We start from the raw sequence: 13,489 nt of genomic DNA, 5'->3' as shown, positions 1-13,489 counted from the left end.
TGTTGGCCCTTGGGTGGTGCTTGGTTTCAGTGTAGGTATGGAGGCATTTGATGAGCTCCTATTGATTAATGTTCCCTGGATTCAGGAGTTCTCTGATGTTCTCAGGATTCGGACTTAAGCCTCCTGCTTCTGGTTTTCAGTTTTATTTTTACAGAAGACTTCTCCTTCTATACAGCACCAATGATAAAATATCTAGGTTAAAGATGAAAAGTTTCTCCACACTGAGGGACACCCAGAGAGGTTCACTGAGTTACATGGAGAAGAGAAGAGGGAGGGGGTAGTTAGAGGTGACTGGAATGAGATGAGGTGGGATCCAAAGAAGAGAGAGCAAGCTAACCAGTAATTACGTCCTTATGTGCGCTCCACAGTCTGGACCGCTCAGAGGTGTTCACGGAGTTATATAGGGAAGAGGAGAGGGAGGAAGTAGACAGAGGTGGCCAGGAGGATAAAAGAGGGAAATGAAAAGGAGAGAGACAGATCCAGCCAGTAACCAGTTCCCTAAGTGTTCTCCACCGTCTGGAACACACAGAGATTCATAGAGTTGGGTAGAGAAGAGAAGGGGGAGGGAAGAGACAGAGGCCACCTGGTGGAGAAAAAGGAGAGTCCAAAGGAGGAGAGAGGGGTCAAGCCAGTAATCTCACTCTCAGGTAATCTTGCGTAGTGAAGTTTGGGTTTTTAAATGTACAAAATTGACAACAAATACCAAAAAGCAAAGATTAAAAATCTAGAGTAGAGGTTGGATTTTCAAAAATACAATATTAAAGAAAAGAAGAAGAAGAAAAAAAACCAAAGCCATAAGAATTATTAAAAAACAACAACAACCACAAAAAGACTATATACAGTGTTTGCTTTAAAAATAGGGTCTTTTTTTTTGAAAAGTAATAGTAGGTTATAAAAATAAAAATTAAAATTAAAGCAGAAATAGAGGATTTAAAAATTTTAAAAAGTTTAAAAAAAAGAAGAAGAAAAGAAAAAAAAAACAATCACACAACAACATCATCAACAACAACAACAAAAGGAATGATTGTAAAAATAGTAAAGATATATCTGGCCCTTTCTCTGGTGTTGTGGGCAGTGTAGGGTCACTTCCAAGGCAGTTCCCTCTGTTTAACTTCTTCTGTTTGCTGGTCTCTTCAGTGTCTGATTTCCGCCCTGACACAGGGGGGCGGTGTTGGACACTTTTTTTTTTTCTTTTTTAGGCTCACTTGTTCAGTCGCTCTGTGGGGAGGGAGGGATGCTGCAAACAAATAACACTGGCATGTGCTTGCAGTGTCTCAGCCCCGCTGGGCCTGCCCCTGCTCGTGGCGCACACCGCTCAGGCTCTACATTGCTCCACCGGGAACCGTCTGAGGCCGGCCCTAGGATGCATGCACCTCGCAGTCTAGGCCGCTCAGGCTGGGCACTCAGGTAGCCCTCAGAGGCACAGATTCGGTTGGGCCTCCCAGGTCCGAGCAGTTCAGGTGTTTGGCGAGTGCAGTCACTGCAACTTATCGCCTTTCCCATCTCTGCTGCTCAGTTTTCTGGGTGTACCACTGGTGTCCCTTCTCTGGCGGCTGATGGCTGTCCAGAATCCCCAGAAGTCTTAGTTAGCAAAGAAGCCTGCTTGCATATTGGTAGGTAATGTCTCTCTTGGGCTGCGATTGCCCCCTTCCAGCCCTTACGGCTCTGGCTGCCTGTCACCGGTGGGGGATGGTCTGAAGCCGGCTAGTTCTGTTCCGTCCTTTGTTCTGTGCGCGGTCCTGGTGGTGTCTTATGTTCAAGCTTTTCGCTTGGTAGCTATCCCTCAGTCTGGTTTGCTAGCCCAAGTTAGTTTGCTCTGGTTACACGCAGGGCGTTCCTGCCTGATTCTTAAAAGCACTGCAGCCCGCGCCTCCCAGGCCTCCCTGCCCAGCCCCCACTTGCTAGTGGCAGATGCAGCGGTCTGCACTGCTTCTCCGCTAGGGGAGTTACTGTTGGGTTCGTAATCTGTTGTTTTTAATTATTTATTTTTCCTTCCTGTTATGTTGCCCTCTGTGCTTCCAAGGCTCACCACAGACTCAGCAGCGAGAGTGTTTCCTGGTGTTTGGAAACCTCTCTTCTTTAGATTCCCTTCCTGGGATGGGACTTCCTTCCTGGGACAGAGCTCCCTCCCTACCTCCTTTGTCTCCTTTTTTGTCATTTATATTTTTTCCTACCTGTTTTTGAAGATAATGATCAGCTTTTCTGGGTGCCTGATGTCCTCTGCCAGCATTCAGAAGTTGTTCTGTGGAATTTACTGAGCGTTGAAATGTTCTTTTGATGAATTTGTGAAGGAGAAAGTGGTCTCCCCATCCTAGTCCTCTGCCATCCTAGGACCACCCAATCCATAGCTTTTCTTCCAAGGAGCAAGTGTCTTTTAATTTAATGGCTTTAGTCACCATCTGCAGTGATTTTGGAGCCCAAGAAAATAAAGTCTGTCACTATTTCCATATCTATTTGCCATGAAGTGATGGGACAGGATGCCATGATCTTAGTTTTTTGAATGTTGAGTTTTAATACTATTAGATACTATTGATACTGTTGATACTATTAGAATATCTAAAGGTAAACTGATTTAGAAGAAAACAAAGGCAAAGTGCTTTGAATAAACTGGAGGAATATCTTTTTTGATTTGCCCTCTAGAGTTATGAAAACAAAACAAAACAAATGGGAGCTAATTAAACTTAAAGACTTCCATACATCAAAGCAAATCATAAACAAAACAAAAAGACAACCCACAGAATAGAAGAAAATACTTGCAAATGATGCAACTGACAAAGGTTAAACTCTAAAATATGCGAACAGTTCATGCATCTCTACATCAATACAAAAACCAAACAACCCAATCAAAAAACGGGCAGAAGATTTTAATAGATACATCTCCAAAGAAGACATACAGATGCCAAAAAAGCACATGAAAAGATGCTCAACATCACTTATTATTAGAGAAATCCAAGTCAAAGCTACAGTGAAATATCACCTTATACCAGTAAGACTGGCCATAATCAAAAAGTCTAGAAACAATAGATACTGAAGAGGGCATGGAGAAAGGGAACCCTCCTATACTGTTGGTGGGAATGTAAATGGTACAACTACTATGTATAATCATATGAGGGTTCCTCAAAAACTAAAAATAGAACTATCATATGATCCAGTAATTCCACAGCAGATATCCAAACAGCAGCACTATTTATAATAGCTAAGACATGGAGGCAAACTAAATGTCCATCAACAGAGAAGTGAATAAAGAAGCTGTGGTACATATATACAATGAAATATTATTCAGCCATAAAATTTAATGAAATAATGTCATTTGCAACAACTTGGATGGACCAAGAGATTGTCATGATTGTCATACTAAGTGAAGTAAGTCAGATAGAAAAAGACAAATATCATATATTACTCACCTGTAGAATCTAATTTAAAAATGATCCAAATAACTAGTTTACAGAATAGAAACAGACTCACAAATTTCAAAAACAAATTTATGGTTACTAAAGTGGAAAGGAGATCAGTCCTGGGATTTCTTTGGAAGAAATGATGCTAAAGCTGAAACTCCAGTACTTTGGCCACCTCATGAGAAGAGCTGACTCATTGGAAAAGACTCTGATGCTGGGAGGGATTGGAGGCAGGAGGAGAAGGGGGCAACAGAGGATGAGATGGCTGGATGGCATCACTGACTCAATGGACATGAGTCTGAGTGAACTTCAGGAGTTGGTGATGGACAGGGAGGCCTGGCGTGCTGCGATTCATGGGGTCGCAAAGAGTCGGACATGACTGGGTGACTGAACTGAACTGAAAGTGGAAAAGGGGAGGGGAGGGATAAATAAGGAGTTTGGGGTTAACATGCATAGTACTATCAATTATCTGTAAATAAAAATACATTGTAAAGGGTATTTGCTGAGAAATTTACATGTAAGCTACACGATCCATCTTGCTTAAATGTTCATGGATTACAGGACAAATCATTTTCTCTCTCAGTCTTTGTTTCTGCTCTGTAGAGTAAGTTTCATGTCTAATAACCTAAGTATAAAATTAGGCAAACTGTGGAATTTTCATATTTTTTCCTACCTTGTATACGGCAAATAACTGAGACCTGTATTATTTGGGCCAAGGTTTGTTTTCAGTGACACAACTGATCTAAAGCACTACGTGCTTGACTTTAATGTAAAGTTATTACTAGAATGTAGATTCTGATCATTTTTCTCAGATGAAGACTGAGATTCTGCAGTGTTCCGACGTGTCCATGTGATACTGAAACTCCTGGTCCGTGGAACACCCTTCAGTGAGAACCTGCAGTGTAGAGCAGCACAGCACAGATCTGGACTCTTTTAGCCAGGCTGACCTGGATATGGCACTCTGCCCTGTGATTTTGCAGCTGTGGGAGTGTGTGCTCTGTTGTGGTCAACTATGTGAGTCCCCATGGACTGTAGCTCCTTAGGCTCCTTTGTCCATGGGATTTTTTTTTTATATCAGTTTTCATTTATGCACAAACATTTTGTGATTTTCTACAGTGAATCAGGCAATGTATTTAGGTTCTTAAAAAAAAAACAAATTAGCTAAAGTATCCACAGTTCCTCTCCTGATGTAGCTTATATTCTAGTAGAAGAAACTGAAAGAAGTATTTAAAAATTAAAGTAAAATTGCAGTTGTGTTAAATGGCAAGAGGTAGAGCTTTTCTATTAAGAGAGTATGTGATGTGGGAAAATAATATCAATACACTTACCCCCTTTATTGTTCCTCTTAGTTCCTTGCTCATTCATGTTATTTAATTTTTTAGATAAATATTATATTATCTAACAGTTATATTATATGATCCATCTTCCCTGAATGATATCTTACCATATATTTGATATACACATTCAGTTCTATTCCTAGAGTTTTTATTTGGCTTCATTTCTTTATTTATGAACAGTTTTCATTATTAAGGCCTTATAATATTTTAATAGTATAATAGCATATTTATTTTAAAATATGAACTTCAGAATCAGTTTTTAAGCTATTGGAAAATACTGTTGATATTTTTATTGGGATCACTTTGAATTCATATGTTAACTTGGGGGAGATGACATCTCACCAAGGTTAAATATTCCTATCTGAGATCATGTATTTTCATTTGTTCATGTCTTCCACGAGTCCCTCAGTTGCATTGAGAATGTAACTTATATGTGCTCCTTTAAGTTCAATTTAGTCTACAAATGATTATTCACCACAATATTTGAGAAAAAAGTGGCTAGAGAATGAGATACTAAGTCCAACCTGCCTTGTCAGTTACCAACATTGAACTGAACTCAACTGGGAAAGCAACAACAACAAAAACAATAACCCCAGAAAACATAGCAAGAAATCTTGCCAAGAACTCACATCATTTAGAGAGATATATAAAATCAGGTAAAGTTACAGTGATTTCCACACTCAGGCAAGAAGTAAGGGTAGAAGAAATGCCATATTACAACCCTAAAAGGTAAATCAAACTATTTTATATTATTCATGTCTCCCTCATCAAGACCTTTCAGACCCTAACGACTATTGTCAAAAATCAAGAGTGAAAAAGTTAAGCCTGAAAGTATATATAGTACGCAAGAGAATTTAAGTAAAATATAGATGCTCTAAGTTTCTAAAATCTGCCATTTACAGGACCCCCATGATATTCAGATTTATGTTTCCATGAACACCTAACATTATGTGGGCAGACTGTGTCCGCTTCAATAACCTAGAACCTAAAATGAAAAACAAAAATTATCCAAATGCTAACAGTTCATGAACTGACCTATAGATTTTTTTAGTTGTCTCTGCTTTTAATTTGCTGTCTTAAATATATACAAATGTTTCTTGGAGAGTTTACAAGAGTAAAGGGGGAGTTGCTGCTTATTTAAACAATTTTAATGAAGGACTAACCTTTTACATTTAACATTTATTTCCTTCATTTGCTTTCTGGCAGTAGTTCATAGATTTTTTTTCCCCTCCCAAAGGACATAGCATAATGAACATACACGAGATCATTTAAATGAATGTTTTTAATGAGTTCTTTGAATAGATTCTTTAAAAAGCAAGCATGAAATTGCTTTCCCAGTTGGGATTCTTTAAAATATTTTTAGAAGATTCATATATAAAGCCTTAAATTTGAACCATTTTTTAAAGGAACAATGATTGAAAAGGGTTTTTTTTTTGGGGGGGGGGGATATGATTTATTTTCACTCATACTGCAGAAGACATTACAAAACCCAGCAGGATTCTTGACTCATTTTAATGGATTATCACATTTCATATTAATAAGTAGTTATAAATAGTAACTCTTATATAATATTTTCATATGTAGAAACATGTAATCTCTGTAGTTAGTGAATATCAGATGCAAATAAATTTACATTATATAGTGAACATTGTTCCCCCAATCTCATTAAATACTTGCTCAAGGTGTCAGAGTTTTGAGTTTGGATGGAATTAACCTCATCCTCTCACCTCTGTGATTGTCTCAGTTGGGCAAATACTTCGTTTCTTTCTTATCAAAGCCATGTTCAAACTGCTGTTGGCATACATCTCATTCAGTTCAGTTCAGTTCAGTGGCTCACTCATGTCTGACTCTTTGTGACCCCATGAATCGCAGCACACCAGGCCTCACTGTCAGTCACCAACTCCCAGAGTTCACTCAAACTCACGTCCATTGAGTCAGTGATGCCATCCAGCCATCTCATCCTCTGTCGTCCCCTTCTCCTCCTGCCCCCAATCCCTCCCAGCATCAGAGTCTTTTCCAATGAGTCAACTTCTTCACATGAGGTGGCCAAAGTACTGGAGTTTCAGCTTTAGCATTATTCCCTCCAAAGAAATCCCAGGGCTGATCTCCTTCAGAATGGACTGGTTGGATCTCCTTGCAGTCCAGGGGACTCTCAAGAGTCTTCTCCAGCACCACAGTTCAAAAGCATCAATTCTTCGGCACTCAGCTTTCTTCACAGTCCAACTCACACATCCATACATGACTACTGGAAAAACCATAGCCTTGACTAGACGGGCCTTTGTTGGCAAAGTAATGTCTCTGCTTTTGAATATGCTATCTAGGTTGGTTATAACTTTCCTTCCAAGGAGTAAGTGTCTTTTAATTTCATGGCTGCAATAACCATCTGCAGTGATTTTGGAGCCCCCCAAAATAAAGTCTGACGCTGTTTCCACTGTTTCCCTATCTATTTCCCATGAAGTGATGGGATGAGATGCCATGATCTTTGTTTTCTGAATGTTGAGCTTTAAGCCAACTTTTTCACTTTCCTCTTTCCCTTTCATCAAGACGCTTTTTAGTTCCTCTTCACTTTCTGCCATAAGAGTGGTGTCATCTGCATATCTGAGGTTATTGATATTTCTCCTGGCAATCTTGATTGCAGCTTGTGTTTCTTCCAGTCCAGCGTTTCTCATGGTGTACTCTGCATAGAAGTTAAATAAGCAGGGTGACAATATACAGCCTTGATGTACTCCTTTTCCTATTTGGAACCAGTCTGTTGTTCCATGTCCAGTTCTAACTGTTGCTTCCTGACCTACATCTCATTAGCTCTCATTAAAGAGATGTTCAAGACTTCTGTTTAATAATACTATTCACTTCCTTGTTGGGGAGGAGGAAAAGTACAGGGCCAGACACTTTTGGAAGCCATTATGCCACCCTGAGGACTAAGGATGACGTGGACACAACAAGCAGTGTGCAGTTGTTAGAACTGCACAGAAGAGGAACCAAAACTTGATAAGACACTTCCTTACATGTGATATGGTCTCGGGCTTTTCTGTTATGTGAGAAAATGAGTTTTCTTTATTATTTAAGTTCCTCTGAAACTGATATGTATTACCTTTGCTGCTGCTGCTGCTGCTAAGTCGCTTCAGTCGTGTCTGACTCTGTGTCACCCCATAGATGGCAGCCCACCAGGCTCCCCCATCCCTGGGATTCTCCAGGCAAGAACACTGGAGTGGGTTGCCATTTCCTTCTCCAATGGCAGGTATCATTTCCCTAATTTTGAAACCATTTATCCATTTGGTAGCATAGATTGTTTAACTGCCTCTGATTAGATTCAAATTAACTATTCTGATAGCTCTGACCCTTAAATCTGGCATTTTAAAAATTAAACCACCTTATAAATAACAAAAATTTGGATGTTGATCAGTCTTGTAAATGTTGTTATTATAACAACTTGTGAGTTTTGTTTCTGTCAGTTAAAAATATTTACACACACTATCCATCTTCTTTAGAAAAGAATGGAAATATTAAAATCAATTTTCTTATCTTAAAGAGTTAACTAGGTCCAATGTGATTTACATATACTTTTGAAAACAGAGCACATTTAGTATAAAGGAACACTGTGGCAAAATACATTCAGATATTTCCTTATATGTGAAAAGATATTTTCTTATATGTGAAAAGACTTTGTAACAAATAACTAGTAAGTTTCTTTCAGGTCTTAATATTCTGTGATCATATGGTAAATGAGATATTGGGAGTCTGTGGGGAAAGTGGTTGAAGCACACAGCACATGGTGATCATCAGGAAAGCAAGAATTCTCTTGCCCTTTATAAGCTGGTTTATTGTTTAACTACTTCAGGATCTTAAAGGACAGATTTTGTGTCTGTTTTCTGCATCGTTTTTCATATAATTCTCTTTGATGATGTTGAAATTTGTCATGTTCATATATTCTTTATTGTTTTACATATTCAATTATATATATATATATATATATATATATAAGAACATTGCTTTGATGTTAAAGATTTTGAAAATTTAAATCTAAAAGGTTCAGAACTAGGAATATTTCTTCACATTGGGAGGATCTTTAAAGCATGTTCTCCAAGTCATGCTTGAGCCTCCTTGGGAACTCCTTTGTTGGTAAAGAACTCATTAGTTCCTAAGTAGCTCATTTTATTTTCATATAGTTCTCATGCCTCCATTGATGTATTTAGCCTTCATATATATACTCCTTGGATTCTAGAAACCCAACTGACATATTGTAAATGTCACTAAATATAATCTTTTGAGGAAAACTGCTATACTCACTTATCTGACTGTACTTATTTTTGTCAAATTTTTTAAAAACATGCAATCATCAATTGGGATTGACATATACCAACTACTATATAAAAAATAAAGTAAAATACAGCTATAGGACTGGAAAAGTTCAGTTTTCATTCCAATCCCAAAGAAAGGCACTGCCAAAGAATGTTCAAACTACCACACAATTACACTCATCTCACACATCAGCAAAATAATGCTCAAAATACTCCAGACTAGGCTTCAATAACATGAAACAAGAACTTTCAGGTGTTCAAGCTGGATTTAGAAAAGGCAGAGGAACCAGAGATCAAATTGCCAACATCCGCTGTATCATAGAAAAAGTAAGAGAGTTCCAGAAAAACATCTACTTTGGCTTGATTGACCACACTAAAGCCTTTGACGGTATGGATCACAACAAACTGTGGAAAATTCTTCAAGAGATTGAGAGAGTCCATTCTTAGGTAGGTTGATAAGTCTGGGGTCCCCAAGGAGGAGAAAGGGGTCTGGAGTTCTCAAGGATGAGATAGGGGGTCTGGAGTTCTCAAGGAGAAGAAAAGGACAAACATTTTTTTCTTTAAGCCCAGAGCTGATGATTGCATAGAAAAAACACTCATCTTGCTCAAGGGTATATTTTTCCTTACACTCTGTACCAATGACTATATAACAACAACGTATCCTGCTTGAGGACTTGTTTATCCTTCTTGAGAAACTTCTGACTAATCCTGTCATCTTAAAATGTCTATTATGGGAGTGGGTCTGGTAAGACCTATACAACCTTGAGACATTCTTTTGATTTATTGTTAGTAACCAGGTGAAAATTATATAGCTTCCTTGCTAAGACTAGTGAGTGGGGCTCTCTCTGTCCCCCTTCTGATGTCTATGTCAGAAGCTTTCTCTGTCTCTTTTTCACTTTAATAAAACTCTGCTATGCAAAAGCTCTTGAGTGATCAAGCTAAATCTTGATCTTGAAGCTAAATCTTTTTCTTTGGAGATCACAAATCCAACACCGTTCACCATAAGATATCAAAATGGGAATACCAGACCACCTTACCTGCCTCCTGAGAAATCTGTATGCAGGTCAAGAAGCAACAGACAAGGAACAAAAGACTGGTTGAAAATTGGGAAAGGAGTACGTCAAGGCTCTATATTGTCACCTTGCTTACTTAACTTACACGCTGAGCACATCACGCAAAATGCCGGGCTGGATGAAGCACATAGTGAAAGTGAAAATGAAGTCACTCAGTAGTGTCCATTTCCAGGCAAGAATACTGGAGTGGGTTGCCATTTCCTTCTCCAGGGGATCTTCTGGACACAGGGATCGAACCCAGGTCTCCCACATTGTAGGCAGATGCTTTACTGTCTGAGCTACCAGGGAAGCCCTAAGCACAAGCTGGAATCAAAATTGCTGGGGAAAAAATCAATAACCTCAGATGTGCAGATGTCACCACCTTTATGTCAAAAACCAAAGAGGAATCAAAGAACCTCTTGATGAAGGTGAAAGAAGAGAGTGAAAAAGATGGTTTAAAATTCAACATTCAACTAGATCACGGCATCTGGTCCCATCGCTTCATGGAAAATAGATGGAAAAACAGTGACAGACTTTCTTTTCTTGGGCATGAATTTGGGCAAGCTCTGGGAGTTGGTGATGGACAGGAAAGCTTGGCATGCTGCAGTCCATGGAGTCACAAAGAGTCCGACATGACTTAGCAACTGAACTGAGCATATAAAATAGATAACGAATAAGGACCTATCATACAGCACAGGGAACTCAAATCAATGCTCTGTAATGATCTGTATGGAAAAATAATCTAAAAAAGAGTGATGTAGGTATATATATATAACTGATTCATTTTGTGGTACACCTGAAACTAATATAACACTGTAAATAAACTATACTCTATTGAAATTTTTTTAATGCAATCACTTAAACACAGATGTTAATTCCTCATGATCAAACAAGTAATTTCATCAGTTTAGAGTCAAAAACTTAAAAATCACTAGTGTCATCTTTTAGGATCACAAAAATGAACTTATTTTCTACTTACTATTATATAGTTCTGTGGGACATGATTGAAATGGTGAAACTATTCTTTTTGGAAATGAAATGTCCCACTGATTATAGTCACAGCCCTGGTAAGAGTATGTACTGTGGTTGTTAGTGGAAAACAACAGCCTTATACATTATGTTTAAGCATAAGACCCCTCTAACCCTTGCATAGGATAGAGAGGCCTCCCTTAACCACGTAATTCTTCACATCAGCTTTCTGATCATGTAGTGCCCAATGTGCCCAGTGATAAAAGCATCTCTCCAGTACTCCTTCAGAAGAGCCTAGACTACTTTGTGTTGAAAATCAGAATCAATAGATGCATCAATATGATTTAGCAATATGTACTTTGTTGGACTGTGAAGAAGGCTGAGTGCCAAAGAATTGATGCTTTTGAACTGTGGTGTTGGAGAAGACTCTTGAGAGTCCCTTGGACTGCAAGGAGATCCAACCAGTCCATTCTGAAGGAGATCAGCCCTGGGATTTCTTTGGAATGAACGATGGTAAAGCTGAAACTCCAGTACTTTGGCCACCTCATGCGAAGAGTTGACTCATTGGAAAAGACTCTGATGCTGAGAGGGATTGGGGGCAGGAGGAGAAGGGGACGACAGAGGATGAGATGGCTGGATGGCACCGCTGACTAGATGGACATGAGTCTGAGTGAACTCCGGGAGCTGGTGATGGACAGGGAGGCCTGGTGTGCTGCGATTCGTGGGGTCACAAAGAGTCGGACACAACTGAGCGACTGAACTGAACTGAACTGAACTTTGTGCTTTAAAGGCTCTATATGGAATAAATGGTTCATCAAAGATGCTTTGAGCTAATTTCATTTCACATAATTCAAGAAAATTTCCCGCCAAAGGTGATTTCAAATATGTGAAAGCAATCTGTTTTTCTTAAATCTGGGGAAAGTTTAACTCAACAGTGCATCTGTCTTTCATGAAAATTTGCCATAGGGTATATGGAAACATTTCACTTTATTTATTTTTAATGTTTTCTTAACAAAGATTATGAAATGGTTTTTATCTTCCCACTGTTTCAGTTATCAGATTTTGACAACTACCAATGGAAAGGTGAAGACGCTGAAATGTCATATTAATGTACCTTCTTTCTGAGTGAATCTAGGGTCAAAGATACAACCCTGAACCTCTGCTATGCTGTGTGCACTATATTATCTGACTTCTAAATAAAGAATTAACTGAACAATCTCATCAGCAAAAAGGGGGATCTTTCTCTTTAACAATGTACCTTATATCCCTTCCTTGAGTTCTACACATCTGAAGTTATTTATGCCAATTTAAAAATGTACTTTCAAAAAAGTCAGATATGTAAACACCAACTATTAATAAATCAGAGACCTGTGATGCTACGTTAAGCCGTTTCATGTAGAATGCAAAATGATGAGATTTCTGGGGACGCAGTAGCAATTTATATAAATCTGTCATCATTGAGTATCAGTGAAGCCCTATACTGCCTTTTATTTTTATTGTTGGTATTTTCTAGAAAGCCTAATCCAACCATTTCGGTCTATGTGAAATTACAAAACTGAATAAATCATAGGGCACAGCTGAAGGACAGTCGAAGCTATGGTGTTTCTAGTAGTCACAAAGAAGGCTGAGTGCTAAAGAATTGATGCTTTTGGACTGTGAATTTGGAGAAGACTCTTGAGAGTCCCTTGGACTGCATGGAGATCAAACCAGTCAATTCTAAAGGAAATCAATACTGAACATTCATTGGAGGGACTGATGCTGAAGCTGAAGCCCCAGTACTTTGGCCACCTGATGTGAAGAGCTGACTCATTGGAAAAGACCCTGATGATGGGAAAGATTGAAGGCAGGAGGAGAAGGAGATGACAGAGGATGAGATGGCTGGACGGCATCACCAACTCGATGCACATGAGTTTGGGTGAACTCTGGGAGTTGGGGATGGACAGGGAGGCCTGGTGTGCTGCGACTCATGGGGTTGCAAAGAGTTGGACATGACTGAGCAACTGACATGACTGATCACATTTTAATGGTGTTTTTATTCAATTATTAATTTTCATGAATTTGAGCAAGCTCTGGGAGATGGTGAAGGACAGGGAAGCCTGGTGTGCTGCAGTCCACGGGGTCACAGAGTCAGACACAACTGAGTGACTTGTTCAGTGACTGAATATGATGGCTGCCTGAGATAAACTTAACTTACTTGAAAATATTGCCCGATACTTCTGAAATATATTTGAACACTAAATATATATACAAACACAGGTAAATAAGAGGTGACAAAAGATTCACTCAGTCCAATTGGCTTATGCAGGTGGACATGTGGAAAGAAGGCTGACAGTGGTAGAGTCACAGGTAGGCAGTCACGTAGGAGAAAAAATAGTGAAAGGAGATCAGGATTTAGAATTTAGTTAATTCTAAATAAAGAATTAACTGAACAATCTCAT

The sequence above is a fragment of the Capra hircus genome, chromosome 2, assembly GCF_001704415.2.
Source record: "Capra hircus breed San Clemente chromosome 2, ASM170441v1, whole genome shotgun sequence".
Classification (NCBI taxonomy): Eukaryota; Metazoa; Chordata; class Mammalia; order Artiodactyla; family Bovidae; genus Capra; species Capra hircus.
The sequence above is the reverse complement of the archived record's forward strand: the minus strand, read 5'-3'. Positions refer to the sequence as shown.